Source organism: Spermophilus citellus (genome assembly GCF_964194105.1).
Source record: "Spermophilus citellus genome assembly, chromosome: 1".
Classification (NCBI taxonomy): Eukaryota; Metazoa; Chordata; class Mammalia; order Rodentia; family Sciuridae; genus Spermophilus; species Spermophilus citellus.
Window position 1 is genome coordinate 133,297,820 of NC_138182.1, and position 14,737 is coordinate 133,312,556.

Genomic DNA, 14,737 nt, shown 5'->3' on the forward strand with positions numbered 1-14,737 from the left:
AGGCCTCATAAACTCATCTCATCTAGCTTGCTTATTTATTTATTTATTTAGGGTACCAGAGATTGAACTCAGGGCACTTGACCACTGAGCCACATCCCCAGCCCTGTTTTGTATTTTACTTGGAGACAGGGTCTCACTGAGTTGCTTAGTGCCTTGCTTTTGCTGAGGCTGGCTCTGAACTCGGGATCCGCCTGCCTCATCCTCTCTAGCCGCTGGGGTTACAGGCGTGTGCCATGGCACCTGGCTCTAGTTGATTTTTGATGGTGGTAAAAGTATATTCAGTGTGAAGAGTTGGGGAGGTGGTAGTGGTAGAGTGTTTGCCTAGTGTGCACAAGGCCTTGAGTTTGAGACTCAGCACTGCAGAATAAATAAATATGTTTTAAAAATATTTATTTTTTATTTATTTATCTTTTTAGGTGGACACAATATCTTTATTTTTTATTTTTATATGGTGTTGAGGATTGAACCCAGTGCCGCGCGCATGCCAAGCGAGTGCACTACTGCTTGAGCCACATCCCCAGCCAGCGGAATAAATAAATAAAGTGGCTGGAAGTATATTTAGTGTCGAGCTTACCATTGTGAGATAGATATAGATATAGATATAGATATATATCGATATATATCTATATCTATCTATCTATCTATCTATCTATATATATATATTTGTTTGTCCTGGGGCTCAGACCCAGGGCCTCACACATGCTAGGAAAACTCTCCACCACTGAGCTACAACCTTAGCTAATTATTATTATTGTTATTATTATTTATGTGGTGCTGAGGGTTGATCCACAGGCATGCTACTGCTGAGCTACACCCCCAGCCCTTATTATTATTATTTTTTAAAAATATTTATTTATTTTTTTAGTTCTCGGCGGACACAACATCTTTGTTGGTATGTGGTGCTGAGGATCGAACCCGGGCTGCACGCAGCCAGGCGAGCGCACTACCGCTTGAGCCACATCCCCAACCCAGCCCTTATTATTTTTAAAGTTCATTCCCTTGATGATTTTTTTTAACTTGTCAGTGATCCTTTTTTTACTTAATTTTATGTGGTGCTGAGAATCGAACCCAGTGCCTCACCCATGCTAGGCAAGCGCTCTACCACTAACTACAACACCAGCACCTCTGCCCCCAGTCCTTTTTATTTTATATTTTGAGACAGGGTCTCACTAAGTTTTTGAAGATCTTTCTAAGTTGCCTAGTGTCGTATCCCAGCTGGCTAGGCAAAATAACCAGCGGGGGGTGGTGGGGGGTGGGGGGGTGGGGTGATGAACAACTTGTGTACATTGATACAGCAGGAGTGGGAGCCATTTATTGTAGGACAACAGAGGTATTTATACATTCCACACAGCTTATCTAATTAACATAAACTAGATACAGCAGTCAACCAATAAGGAATCTCCACACTTAATGGCTCGCTGGCCTTACTTCACAAACCACTTCCTCTGGCATTTTGCCAGGCGCCATCTTGACTTCTTTACAGACCCTAACATTTCTCTGGCAAAATGCCTGGCGCCATTCTGACTTGTTTACAGACCTTAACAGCCTATGCTGGCCTCAAACTTGGGATTCTCCTGCCTCAGCCTCCCAGATTGCTGGGATTACAAGCCTGCACCACTGCGGCCGGCTCCTGGTTTGAATTCCTTAGGTGCAACTGTAGCAAGGACTGACACTCTTCACTTTTGCCTGTACAAGGCCAATGGGCAGCTTAAGGCAGGATTAAAGACTTGGCATCTCTGCTCCATTTGGCATCCATCTCCTCGGCTCTGAGTCACCTTGGATTCCAGGAACCAGATCTAATCCACACATATCTTAGGTAACAGGGACTTTCTTATGGACCTGACCAATCCTGAAATAATCATGGACCAACCACACCTGGTCAAGCTCACCTGCTTTGGCAGCTGTGAAAAGCCTCCAACCCTGCAAGCACCCAAGTCTTGCCCTTTTTCCACTTTCTATAAGACCTCAAAGTCATGGTCAGTCCCTCCAAGACAGGATCAAGGGCATGGGTTCCCTGTCTTCCCTATGTAGCTGCACTGATTAAAGTTCCTCTCACACTTTTCACCATTATCTTTTCTGTTTTTTCCCCCCTTTTTGTACCAGGGATTGAACCCAGGAGTGCTTAACTACTGACCCACATCCCCAGCCTTTTTATATATTTTATTTTGAGACAGGGTCTCAAAATAAAATATATAAAAAGTTGAATTGTTTAGGGCCTTGATAAGTGGCTGAGGCTGGCTTTGAACTTGCACTCCTCCTGATTTTCTGTTTGGTTTTTGGGCGAGTGGCTGACCTGGTTTTTTTTTTTTTTTTTTTTTTTTTTTTTTTTATTGGTTGTTCACAACATTACAAAGCTCTTGACATATCATATTTCATACATTAGATTGAAGTGGGTTATGAACTCCCAATTTTACCCCAAATGCAGATTGCAGAATCATGTCGGTAACACATCCACAATTTTACATAATGCCCTACTAGTAATTGTTGTATTCTGCTACCTTTCCTATCCCCTACTATCCCCCCTCCCCTCCCCTCACATCTTCTCTCTCTACCCCATCTACTGTAATTTATTACTCTCATTGTTTATTTTCCCATTCCCCTCACAACCTCTTATATGTAATTTTGTATAGCAATGAGGGTCTCCCTTCATTTCCATGCAATTTCCCTTTTCTCTCCCTTTCCCTCCCATCTCATGTCTCTGTTTAATGTTGATCTTTTCTTCCTGCTCTTCCTCCCTGCTCTGTTCATAGTTGCTCTCATTATATCAAAGAAGACATTTGGTATTTGTTTTTTAGGGATTGGCTAGCTTCACTAAGCATAATCTGCTCTAGTGCCATCCATTTCCCTGCAAATTCCATGATTTTGTCATTTTTTAGTGCTGCGTAATATTCCATGGTGTATAAATGCCACATTTTTTTTATCCATTCATCTATTGAAGGGCATCTGGGTTGGTTCCACAGTCTAGCTATTGTGAATTGTGCTGCTATGAACATCGATGTGGCAGTATCCCTGTAGCATGCTCTTTTAAGGTCTTCAGGGAATAGTCCGAGAAGGGCAATAGCTGGGACAAATGGTGGTTCCATTCCCAGCTTTCCCAGGAATCTCCATACTGCTTTCCAAATTGGCCGCATCAATTTGCAGTCCCACCAACAATGTACAAGTGTACCCTTTTCTCCACATCCTCGCCAGCACTTGTCGTTTGACTTCGCAATAGTGACAAAACCGGCATGGTACTGGTACCAAAACAGGCGGGTGGACCAATGGTATAGAATAGAGGACACAGAGACTAATCCACAAACTTACAACTATCTTATATTTGATAAAGGGGTTAAAAGCATGCAATGGAGGAAGGATAGCATCTTCAACAAACGGTGTTGGGAAAACTGGAAATCCATATGCAACAAAATGAATCTGAATCCCTTTCTCTCGTCATGCACAAAAGTTAACTCAAAATGGATCAAGGAGCTTGATATCAAATCAGTGACTCTTCCTCTGATAGAAGAAAAAGTTGGCTCCGATCTACATATTGTGGGGTTGGGCTCCAAATTCCTTAATAGGACACCCATAGCACAAGAGTTAATAACAAGAATCAACAAATGGGACTTACTTAAACTAAAAAGTTTTTTCTCAGCAAGAGAAACAATAAGAGAGGTAAATAGGGAGCCTACATCCTGGGAACAAATTTTTACTCCTCACACGTCAGATAGAGCCCTAATATCCAGAGTATACAAAGAACTCAAAAAATTAGACAATAAGATAACAAATAACCCAATCAACAAATGGGCCAAGGACCTGAACAGACACTTCTCAGAGGAGGATATACAATCAATCAACAAGTACATGAAAAAATGCTCACCATCTCTAGCAGTCAGAGAAATGCAAATCAAAACCACCCTAAGATACCATCTCACTCCAGTAAGATTGGCAGCCACTATGACCTGGTTTGTTGGATCCCCAGAATCAGGCCTGTACCCTAGGACATACCTCGAGGTGGAATTTGGTCCATAATTCATCTAATCTTATTAGGTAAGAAGGAAGGCAAAAATATTTACATTTCATGTATGAAACAACAAAATCTCAAAGAATTCATTTGCCCAGGGTCAGTAGATTAAAAGGTATGCAGTTGGTGGGAGGATGTCACTTAGTGGTAGAGTACATGCTCAGCATGTGAGAGGCCCTGGCTTCCATCCCTAGCACACACCCAAAAAATGTAAATAAATAAATAAATAAATAAAAACCTCTCTTGTTTATATCTGTCTGTGCCCCTAGATTATGACCTCAAGGTCCCTGACTGCCTCTCCCCTAGTTTCCATCCCAGTGACCAAGAGCACCATCCTGAAGCCCAGGCCACTAACAGTGCTGTTAGACACTGAAGGTCGCTGTAGATGTGGCTGCCCCTGTCTTCCCAGAGCCCACAGTCTAGTGGGGAGAGGAAAGACATGAAGCAACTGGGTATACAACAAGTCACTCAGTGACAGCTGTGACAGGTGCCAGGTCTTCCCATGCTCCACCACAGCCCATCACCAAGCCTCAAAGCTGCCATGGCCCTCCAGGTTCCAAGGCTACCTCCATCCACAGCCTTGCCAGAGTGAGGTAGGATGAGGGAATAAAGACGGGTGAAAAGAGAGCTAGCTGAGCGCATTGGGACATGCCTATAATCCCAGCCACTCAGGAGGCTGGCACAGGAGGATTACAAATTAGAGGCCAGTCTGGGCAATTTAGTGACAGCCTTCTCAAAATAAAAAACATAAAAAGGGCTAGGGGTGTAGTTTAGTGGTAGAGCACCCCTGGGTTCCATCCCCAGTTCCACAAAATAAAACAACAATAAAAACAGATGAAAGACCAGGTGCTGTGGTGGATGCTTGTAATCTCAGCAGTTTGGGAGGCTGAAGCAGGAGGACCACACGTTCAAGGTCAGTCTCAGCAATATAAGGAGGCCTTAAGCAACTTAGGCAACTCAAAATAAAATATAAAAGGGGCTGGGGATGTGGCTCAATGGTTAAGTGCCCCTGGGTTCAATCCCCAGTACCAAAAATAAAAAAGGGAGAAGAAAATATAACTTTTCATTTTGTGTGTGTGTGTGTGTGTGTGTGTGTGTGCGCGCGCACGCACGCATGGTACTGGGGACTGAACCCAGAATTTGCCAGACAACTGCTCTACCACTGAACTACATCCCTAGCCCTAACATGTGTTTTGAGAATAAATTGAGCAAAGGGAGATACAAAACCAACAAGGTAGGGTACTTTTCTGATGTTATCTACTGATGCTATCCCGGGGGTAGGGGATATCATCCTGAAGATCCTGAGAACAACCAGACCATCATAATCTGTTCTGTGATCACCAGACTGATGTCCGCACATACCTTCCATACACACCACTCACCAGGTCTCTTTCAAAACAAGAGACTGAGCCGGGGCGCAGTGGGCGCATGCCTGTAATTCCAGTGACTCTGGAGGCTGGGACAGAGGATCATCTGGAACTCAAAGACAGCCTCAGCAATTTAGAGAGACCCTGAACAATTTAGCGAAAACATCTCTCAAAATAAAAAGGGATTTTTAGTTTTTATTTTATGGGGATGGGGCTCATTCAATCCTCAGCGCCAAAAAATAAAATAGAGACACCTGAAGAATGTCTCCCCTCTCAATGGCTCGCACACTCCCTTGAGTGTGTATTCCTTTCTTTCCTAAAGAAATGTCCAGCCGGTTCAGAAATTCTCTTCCATGGCATTTGTCAAGGACCCTGTCTATAGAGATCACCTTCTCCAGGACCTCCTCACACAACCCCAGGGACAGGACAGGACAGTGGGTCCCTCCAGATTCTGTACCTTCCTCACCATTTCTCACCAAGCAACCAAAGGGGCTCCTTCTCCTCCTCCTTCTTCTCCAGGGGATTGAACCCCAGGGCACTCTACCAAAGGGCTACATCCCCGGTCCTTTTTATTTTTATGTTGAGGCAGTCTTGCTAAATCGCCCAGGCTGGCCTTGAACTTGGGATCCTTCTGCCTCAGCCTCCTAGAGCAGCTAGGATTACAGGCGTGAATCACCATACCTGGTCCAGAAGGGCCTTTTAAAAGTTGAAGTCCAGGCCAGGCATGCGTGGTGCTGTAATCCCAGTAGCTCCGAAAGCTGAAGCAGGAGGACTGTGAGTTCAAAGAAGCCAGCCTCAGCAATTTAGCAAGGCCTAAGTAACTCAGTGAAACCCTGTCTCTAAATAAAATATAAGAAAGGGCTGAATGGGGCTGGGGATGTGGCTCAAGCGGTAGCGTGCTCGCCTGGCATGCGTGCGGCCCCGGGTTCGATCCTCAGCACCACATACCAACAAAGATGTTGTGTCCACTGAAAACTAAAAAATAAATATTAAAAATTCTTAAAAAAAAAAAAAAAAAGAAAAGAAAGGGCTGAGGATGTGGCTCAGCGATTGAGTGCTCCTGGGTTCAATCCCTGGTACAAAAAAAAAAAAAAGCGGGGCTGGGGAAATAGCTCTGAGGTAAAGCGCTTGCCTAGCATGTGTGAGGCACTGGGTTCAATTCTCAGCACCACATATAAATAAAGGTCCATTGACAACTAAAAAAATATTAAAAAAAAAAAAGTAAGTCCAGTTCTGACACTAAATTGCAATGATTAAAATTTCTCATTGTTGCTGGGCATGGTGGCACACGCCTGTAATCCCAGTGGTTTGGGAGGCTGAGGTAGGAGAATCACAAGTTCAAAGCCAGCCTCAGCAATTTATGGAGGCCCTAAGCAACTCAGTGAGACCCTGTCTCTAAATAAAATACAAAATAGGGCTGGGGATGTGGCTTAGTGGTTGACTGCCCCTGAGTTCAATCCCTGGTACCGAAAAAAAAAAAAAAAAAAGGCTGGGACTTGGGTGTTTCTGTTAAAATTCACATTTATGATGCCCCTTCATTTCCCTTATCATTCCCTTATCATAAGTCACCAACATGACCTATTGACAGGTGAGTTGCTAAGGGAAACAAAGGTGGCTGAGGGATGCCCTTACTTACTTTTGAGATTGAGGACAAAGGGGCAGCATGGGATAGTGAGTCCAGGGCAAGGATGTCCAGTAGAAACTTCTGGAGTAACAGAACCATTCTATAATCCGCACTCTTCAAACATGGTGACCATTAGCCACATGTGGCTATTAAACACTTGAAATGTGGCAAATAACTGGGTGTGGTGGCATATGCCTGTCATCGTAGGCATTTGTGAGGCTGAAGCAGGAGGATCAAAAGTTAGAAACCAACTGAGGCAATTTAGATTCTGTCTCAGAATAAAAACTAAAAAGGGCTGGGGTGCAGCTCAGTGGTAGAGTCCCCTGGGTTCCATCCCCAGGACCACAAGGAAAAATAAAGAGATTCAGAGAAAGATGGCGATGTTTGCTCTGGGGTGGCTGCCCTATGGCTTGCTAATGGCTACCCAGAGCACAGTCTTTGGAAGGTAAAGGTACTGGGGATGAAGCCCAGGGGTTCTCCACCACTGAACTACACCCCTAGTGCTTGTATTTTTTGTTTTGAGATGTGGTCTCACTAAGTGGTCCAGGCTGGTCTCCAGTTGGTGATCTTTCTACCTCGGCCTCCTGAGTTGCTGGGATTGGTATAGTGTGCATCACCATGCCTGGCTGAAGCAGTCTTGAGAAGGGTTGTGCAAGCTGAGCATGGTAGTGCATGACCTGTAATCCCAGAAGCTGAGGAGGCTGAGACAGGAGGATCACAAGTTTGAGACAAGCCTCAGCAATTTAGTGAGGCCCTAAGCAACTTAGTAAGACCTAGTCTTAAAATATTAAGACTAAAAAGGCCTGGGTTTGTGGCTCCATGGTAAAGTGCCCCTGGGTTCAATCCCCGGTATAATTTCCATGCTGCCTGGGAAGAAGAAGGCAGTGACTGGTCAGTAATGTCACTGTGGCATGCACAGTGGATCCATTGCCAAAAGCTCAGTCCTTGTCCCTGATGCCAGCCCTATAACAAGGAAGTGGTTTTGAGAAAAAAGAAAAAGAAGATTGATTGCTTTGCTAGCAAAGACAAAACACAGGGAACTCTTGTCCCTCAGGCTGTGATTCGGCCCATCCCAAGAACAGGGGGTTTTTAAAGAGGTGACTCAAAGGTGACATTCTACGGTTCTCTGCCTGGAATTGTAAGCCACTTGTTAATTTGGAAGATAGTCAATTCTGAGATCTTCTGGTGCCATCCCCAAAGCCTAGATGAATTCATTCCTATGGTGGGTGTGTGCTCAGGGACAGATAAATCTACCTAAAAATGGGGTGGAAAGTTGACCTTGTTTCCCTGGAGATTAGGGAGGGGGAGAGATTAGGAAGGAGCAGGGAGAGAGGAAGAGAAAGAAACAGGCCCATTTAAAAAAATAAATTGCTGGGGCAGAGAAGCCAGGGCTATATTCAAAAGATAAAGTGGACCCTTGTTACAAACCCCCACCCTGGGCACAGAGTGGGTGGTGTCCGTACCTGGGCCATGAATTTACAATTAAGAAATCTAGAGAAACTATAACTAAATTTTCCCACGTGGCCCTGGAACGCGTACTTTGTTTTTCAATCCCTTGTTTTTGAGGTGCTGGGGATCAAGCCCAGGGCTTCACTCATGCTAGACAAGTGTCCTCCCAGAGCCACACCCCCAGCCTCCCTGACACCTATCCTGAGAGACAAAGCCCAGCCCCGCAACAGCTCTGCTTTTAGGACACAAGATTCCCACCAGCATTGGGTGCCTGCTTTTGTTAAGCAGGGGCCAAGTATGCAAACCAGAGCAAACCCGCACTTCACTCATCTCTGGGGTTCTCTAGAGCTCTGTCTCACCCAGAAGACTCCAGGCTGCTCTGATTTTCCTGACGTGCCAACAGCTCCCAGGGAGCTTCAGAAAAGCAGAGAACAATCTGTCATTAACAGAAGACAGGGGAAAGGGGGGTGCTCCAGGAAGCAGAAGCCACTTGTCAGGGCTTCTGATCTTCTTGTCAGGAGGTGGCATGCGCAGGGAGAAGGCAGATCTCTGGGTGCACACATCTTGCTGGGTGTGTCTGTCTAAGTTCATTTATGGAGTTTCATTGTCCACTTTATGCTGTGAATGTAGCCCTTGCTGCTCTGCCACTGCAGTTGATTTTTAAAATGAACATGTTTCTTTCTCTTCCTGTCTCCCTGCTCCTACCTAACCTTTCTTCCCCATTTTAGGCAGTCCCTGAGCACACACACACAACATAGGAATGAAGTCATCCAGATTTGGGGGATGGCACCAGAAGACTATCTCCCAAATTAACAAATGAATTCTCCCAAATTAACAAATGAATGACGACTCCAGACCTAGAACACGTGAAATGTCACCTTTGAGTCACCTCTTTAAAAGTCCCTCTGTTCTGCTGATGGGCAGAATCACAGTCTTTGGGATAGGAGTCCCCTATGTTTCTTCTTTGCAAAGCAATAAACCTTCTTTTTCATTTTTCTCAAAATCATGTCTTCATTACTAGATTGGCATTGGGGACAAGGACCGAGCTTTTAGTAACATTATGTGCAAGCAAGAGATACATTACAAACATTTATCTAATTTCATCTGTAATGTGTTTGGAGTTCTGATCTGTTTTGTAGAGATTAAACCACAGCTCAAAGAGAAGTGAGTCACTCATGATTGCATATAACCTGCTGGAATTCAAACCCAGGATTTTCTGATTCCAATGCCCATGTTCTTATCACTGCTGTTCCTCTTTCCAGCCTCCTCTTGTGACTGCAAACCCAGAGGGTCAAATCCATCTAGAATATCAAAGTTGAATGGGCTCTTAGAAATAATCCAGTTTAGGCTGGGCATGTACCTCAGAGTTGCAACACGTGCCTGGTACGTGTAAGGCCCTGGGTTTGATCCCAGTATTGAGAAAAAAAATAAAATTTTGAGGAAAAAAAAAAAAGAAAGATCCAGTTCAGGCACTTAGCTTAGATACTAACCTATATGCTAGTTTTGATCCATTAGTCGGACATTATGAGAACACAGTGTTGAAAAGGATTCTGAGGCCTTTTTCTGTAACTCCCAGGCCTGGCCTGCCGCCATGGGGGTGTAAGGTAGAATGGCAGGTCTGCTCTCGGGTTTTCCAGAATTGGTCCAAACCTCTCACTTTACAGATGAAGAAACCAAGGCCCCCAAACTTTTCTTAATTTTTAAAAAAATATTATTTAGTTGTTGATAGATCTTTATTTTATGTGGTGTTGAGAATCAAATCCAGTGCTTCACACATGCTAGGCAAACGCTCTACCACTGAGCTACAACTCCAGCCCCACGTATCTTAATTTTAATTAAGTCACAGGGTTGGTTGTAGGCAGAACCTGGCCAATCAATTTCCAATGTGTGCATCACGCTTGGCCTTCCTGGCTATTTGAACAATGTCTGCACCCAGCAGATCTGTCTAGACTAAGAACATTTCATGTGTTTAAGACCCTGTTGGGAGCTGGGCGCTATGGTGCATGCTTGATACCTCTGCAAGTTGGGAGGCTGAGGCAAGAGAATTGCAAGTTGGAGGCCAGCCTGGTAACTGAGTGAGATCCTCTCTCAAAATAAATTATTATAATACTATAAAAGCAGTTTAGTGGTAAAGTGTCCCTGGGTTTAATCCCTAGTATGGAGAAAAACATATATATACCCACATGGGGTGAGTGACCATTGTGTTGGGGAGTATGAGATCATAAGTCTGGAGGGTATTGATGGTAAAATTACGGAGAAATATCAGTCTCAACTCTTCTGTTTCCTTTCCATGTCTGAGTTTGTTGTTATGGTGCTAGGAGCTCAACACAGGGCCTCATACATGCTAGTCAAGCACTCTACCACTGAGCAACATCCCCAGCTCTCTTTATTTTATTTTGAGACAGGGTTTCCCTAAATTGCATAGGTTGGCCTTGGACTTGTAATCCTCCTGCCTCAGCCTCCCCAGTAGCTGGGATTCCAGGCATGGGCCAGTGTACCCAGCTTGTCCAGAGTCTTTCAAATAAAAAAATAAAGCTCTAAAAAGGGTATTTCAGGAGCTGGGATTGTGGCTCAGTGGTAAAGCACTTGCCTAGCATGTGTGAAGCACTGGGCTCAGAGTCTTAGCACCACATATAAATAAATCCAATAAAGGTCCATTAACAATTAATAAAATATTTTTAAAAGGGTCTTTTAGATATATTTCATTCACCTTGAAGTGTCTTCTGTGAAAACATTCTCTTCCTGATTGACAAAGGAAGACCTTAGGCTCTGGGTGGGTCTGACAGTGGGATGCAAATTTTCTCTTTTTCCTTTGAGTAGTTCTAGCAGGAAACTACTTTCAAATCTTATAATAGACAATACTTATTAAATGCCAAGCACATTACTATGTGATTTACATATATTTCCTTACTTAATCTTTACAGTAATCCTATAAAGAAGGTTCTATTATTATGTTGTTTTTACAGGTGGAGAAAGGGAGGCTCAGAGAAGTTAAATGATTTGTCCAAAGTCACACAGCAAGCAAATAGTAGGACCTGATATCCTTGAGTCTGAAGCCAGTGTCTAGACTAATGAGCTACTACTATCAGTTAAGACTCACGTTTACTTCTCACTCCAAGTTCATCCATTCAACCACTCTCCAAACTCCCAGGTTTCTCACTTTAAAAGGGAATAATAGCTTGGCATGCTGCCCTGACCTGTATCCCAGAGATACAAGGCCTAAGGCAGGTGAATCCATATTCAAAGCCAGTTTGGGCAATTTGGCAAGATCCTGTCCCCAAATAAAACCAAGAGCATTGGGGGTGTAGCTCATCAGTAATAATAGTCACCTTTGGGGGTTATTTTTAGGACTAAATGAGCTAATTTACTTGTAAATCTGTGACCAAAATGGAAGTCTTTGGCTACAGAAGTTCTAGTTCAGGACTTTCAAGGAGGAGCTCATGATCTGATTGCCATAATCACTGGTAATAACCTTTAGTGACAATCTGAGGAAGTGTGAGGCCCAGGGCTTGTTACAAAGTGTCAAGAGGTGAGCCTGGTGCAGTGGTGCACACCTGTACTCCCAGCAGTTCAGGAGGATTGCGAGTTCGACATCAGCCTCAGCAACTCAGCCAGACCCTGTCTCCAAATAAAATGTAAAAAAAAAGGCTGGGGATGTGGCTCAGTGGTTAAGCACCCTGGGTTCAATCCCTGGTACCAGAAAAAAAAAAAATTAATTAATTTAAAAAAGTGAAAAATCCTGGGCTCAGATCAGAGCCTTGCCCGTGCATGACCGATGAGGTGCCAAGACCTCTATACCAGGAATAAAGAGGGCCCTGCTCCAGTCTTGGCTGGTTCTCAAAAGGGCTCAATTGCCTTAGGCAAATCCCTTCTCCTCTGTGAACTGAGGGGACAGGACCAGAGCACACGTGAACACCCAGCACACCCAGCCTTCAGTCTTCCCTCTGCCCAGCAGCAGGCCACCCCACCTGCAGGATACACACTGCGTCAAGGCTTCGGTGTCCTGGCCTCGTGATTCCCAGTGCATGCAGTGCTCAGTTCCCCAGTGGGTGGAAAGCGCAGGGGTGGCCTTATTATGAATGAATGTCAAGCCATAACCGCAGGGTTGAGGTTTCAGACAGAAGTCACTATGGTGACCAAAGCGGAACGAAAGAGTGCAGCCTCCCAGCGCCCTCTGAGTTCTCTGCCTTTCATTCCAGAACTCTGCCTGCTCTCCACACCCTGAGCTCCGCTGTTAAGTGCTTCAAGGTCGAGGGAACAAAGAAAGGACAAGTAAGTTCTCTTTTCTGTTCCCTTCTTCATCAGCATCCCTAGACCAGGCTGGAGCGGCTGAGTCTGGGAAGAATAAGGATTTACACAGAAGAACCAAATACTGCAGAAAGGGGGGCGGGGGTTGCCTCCCAAGGTTCTGGGGGGCTGCAGCAGGGCCACCTCCATTGCTGTGCCAAGATCCAGGACTTGCCCTGCTGGATGGAGATGCACCTGAGGAATGATTTAGAGTCCTTGAACTACTACTATCTGGGGACTTGCTTCTCACCTTTACCCACTAACATAACACAGCAGAAAATGGTGTGCTGTCATCCAAAGAACACATATGAAACTGGGGATGGTGGCCCACACCTGTGATCCCAGCTGCTCAGGAGGCTGAGAGAGGAGGACCACAAGTTCCAGGCTGGCCTGGGAAATTGAGCAAGATCCAGTCTCAAAATAAAATTAAAAAATAAAAAAAGGGCAGGTGTGGCAGTTTATAGTCTCTGTGCTCAGCTATTTGGGAGCCTGAGGCAGGAGGACTGCAAGTTTGAGGCCAGCCTCAGCAATTGAGCGAGACTTCTTGTCAAAATAAAAAATAAAAAGGGCTGGAGATGTAGATCAGTGGTAGAGCACCTCCCTAGCATGCATGAAGCCCTGTGTATGCCAAGAAATAACAAAAATCAGCAAACAAATCCCACCCCAAACTGAACAGAAACGGCAGGCTGTGGAGCCCGCTTCTCAGTTGAAGACTTTTGTCCCTTCCACCCATTACATCCCGGGGCAGCCCAGTCACCCATTGTGGCTCTGCATTCACCGTCCAATTACAAGGTGACCCAACCCTGCTTTATTCTCTTTGTATATATTTATTTCCTTAGGTAAGAATTTAAACAAGGGCTGGGGATGTGGCTCAAGGGGTAGCGCGCTCGCCTGGCATGCGTGCGGTCCGGGTTCGATCCTCAGCACCACATACCAACAAAGATGTTGTGTCCGCTGAGAACTAAAAAATAAATATTAAAAAATTCTCTCTCTCTCTTTCCTCTCTCACTTTCTCTTTGAAAAAAAAAAGAATTTAAACAATACGCCCTCCCCCAAGAAATCCATGTTCTTGTTGAAAAACTAGGCAATTAGAATACTTGGAACTTGGGGCTGGGGATGTGGCTCAAGCGGTAGCGTGCTCGCCTGGCATGCGTGCGGCCCGGGTTCGATCCTCAGCACCACATACCAACAAAGATATTGTGTCCGCCGAGAACTAAAAAAAAATAAATATTAAAAAATCTCTCTCTCACTCTCTCTTAAAAAAAAAAAAAAAGAATACTTGGAACTTGTAACTGGGCATAGTGATCCCACCACCTAGAAATTACCATTCATTTGTTTAAAAAAAACTCTATAAGTTTTTTTTTTTTTTTTAACCAGGGATTGAACACAGGGGCATGCAACCACTGAGCATCCCCAGTCCTAGGGTCTCACTGATTTGCTTAGCTACCTCACTGTTGCTGAGGCTGACTTTGAACTCATGATCCTCCTGCCCCAGCCTCCCGAGAAGCTGGGATTACAGGTGTGCGACACCATGCTCAGTCTACAATTTTCTTTTTCACATATATGACACTCAGGGTGGGTGAGACCTAGGACCTTGCACAGGCTAGGCAAGTGCTGTAGACCGACTCCATCCACACTCCTCTTTGTTTTATTATTTTTATTATTTATTTACTGTGGTTCTGGGAATTGAACCCAGGGGTACTCTACCACTGAGTTATATTCCCAGTTCTTTTTATCTTTTATTTGGAGACATAATCTTGCTAAATTGCTGAGGCTGGCCTTGAACACATGATCCTCCTGCTTTATGAGTAGCTGGGATTATGGGCCTGTGCTGCACCTGTCTTCTGCTGTTTTTTTTTTTTTTTTTTTTTTTTGTTTTTTGGGTTTTTTTTTTTTTTTTTTTTTTTTGCTACTGGGGATTGAACCCAGAGGCACTTGATCACTGACCTACATCCCCAGCCCATTTTTATATTTTATGTAGAGACAGGGTCTCGATAAGTTGCTGAGGCT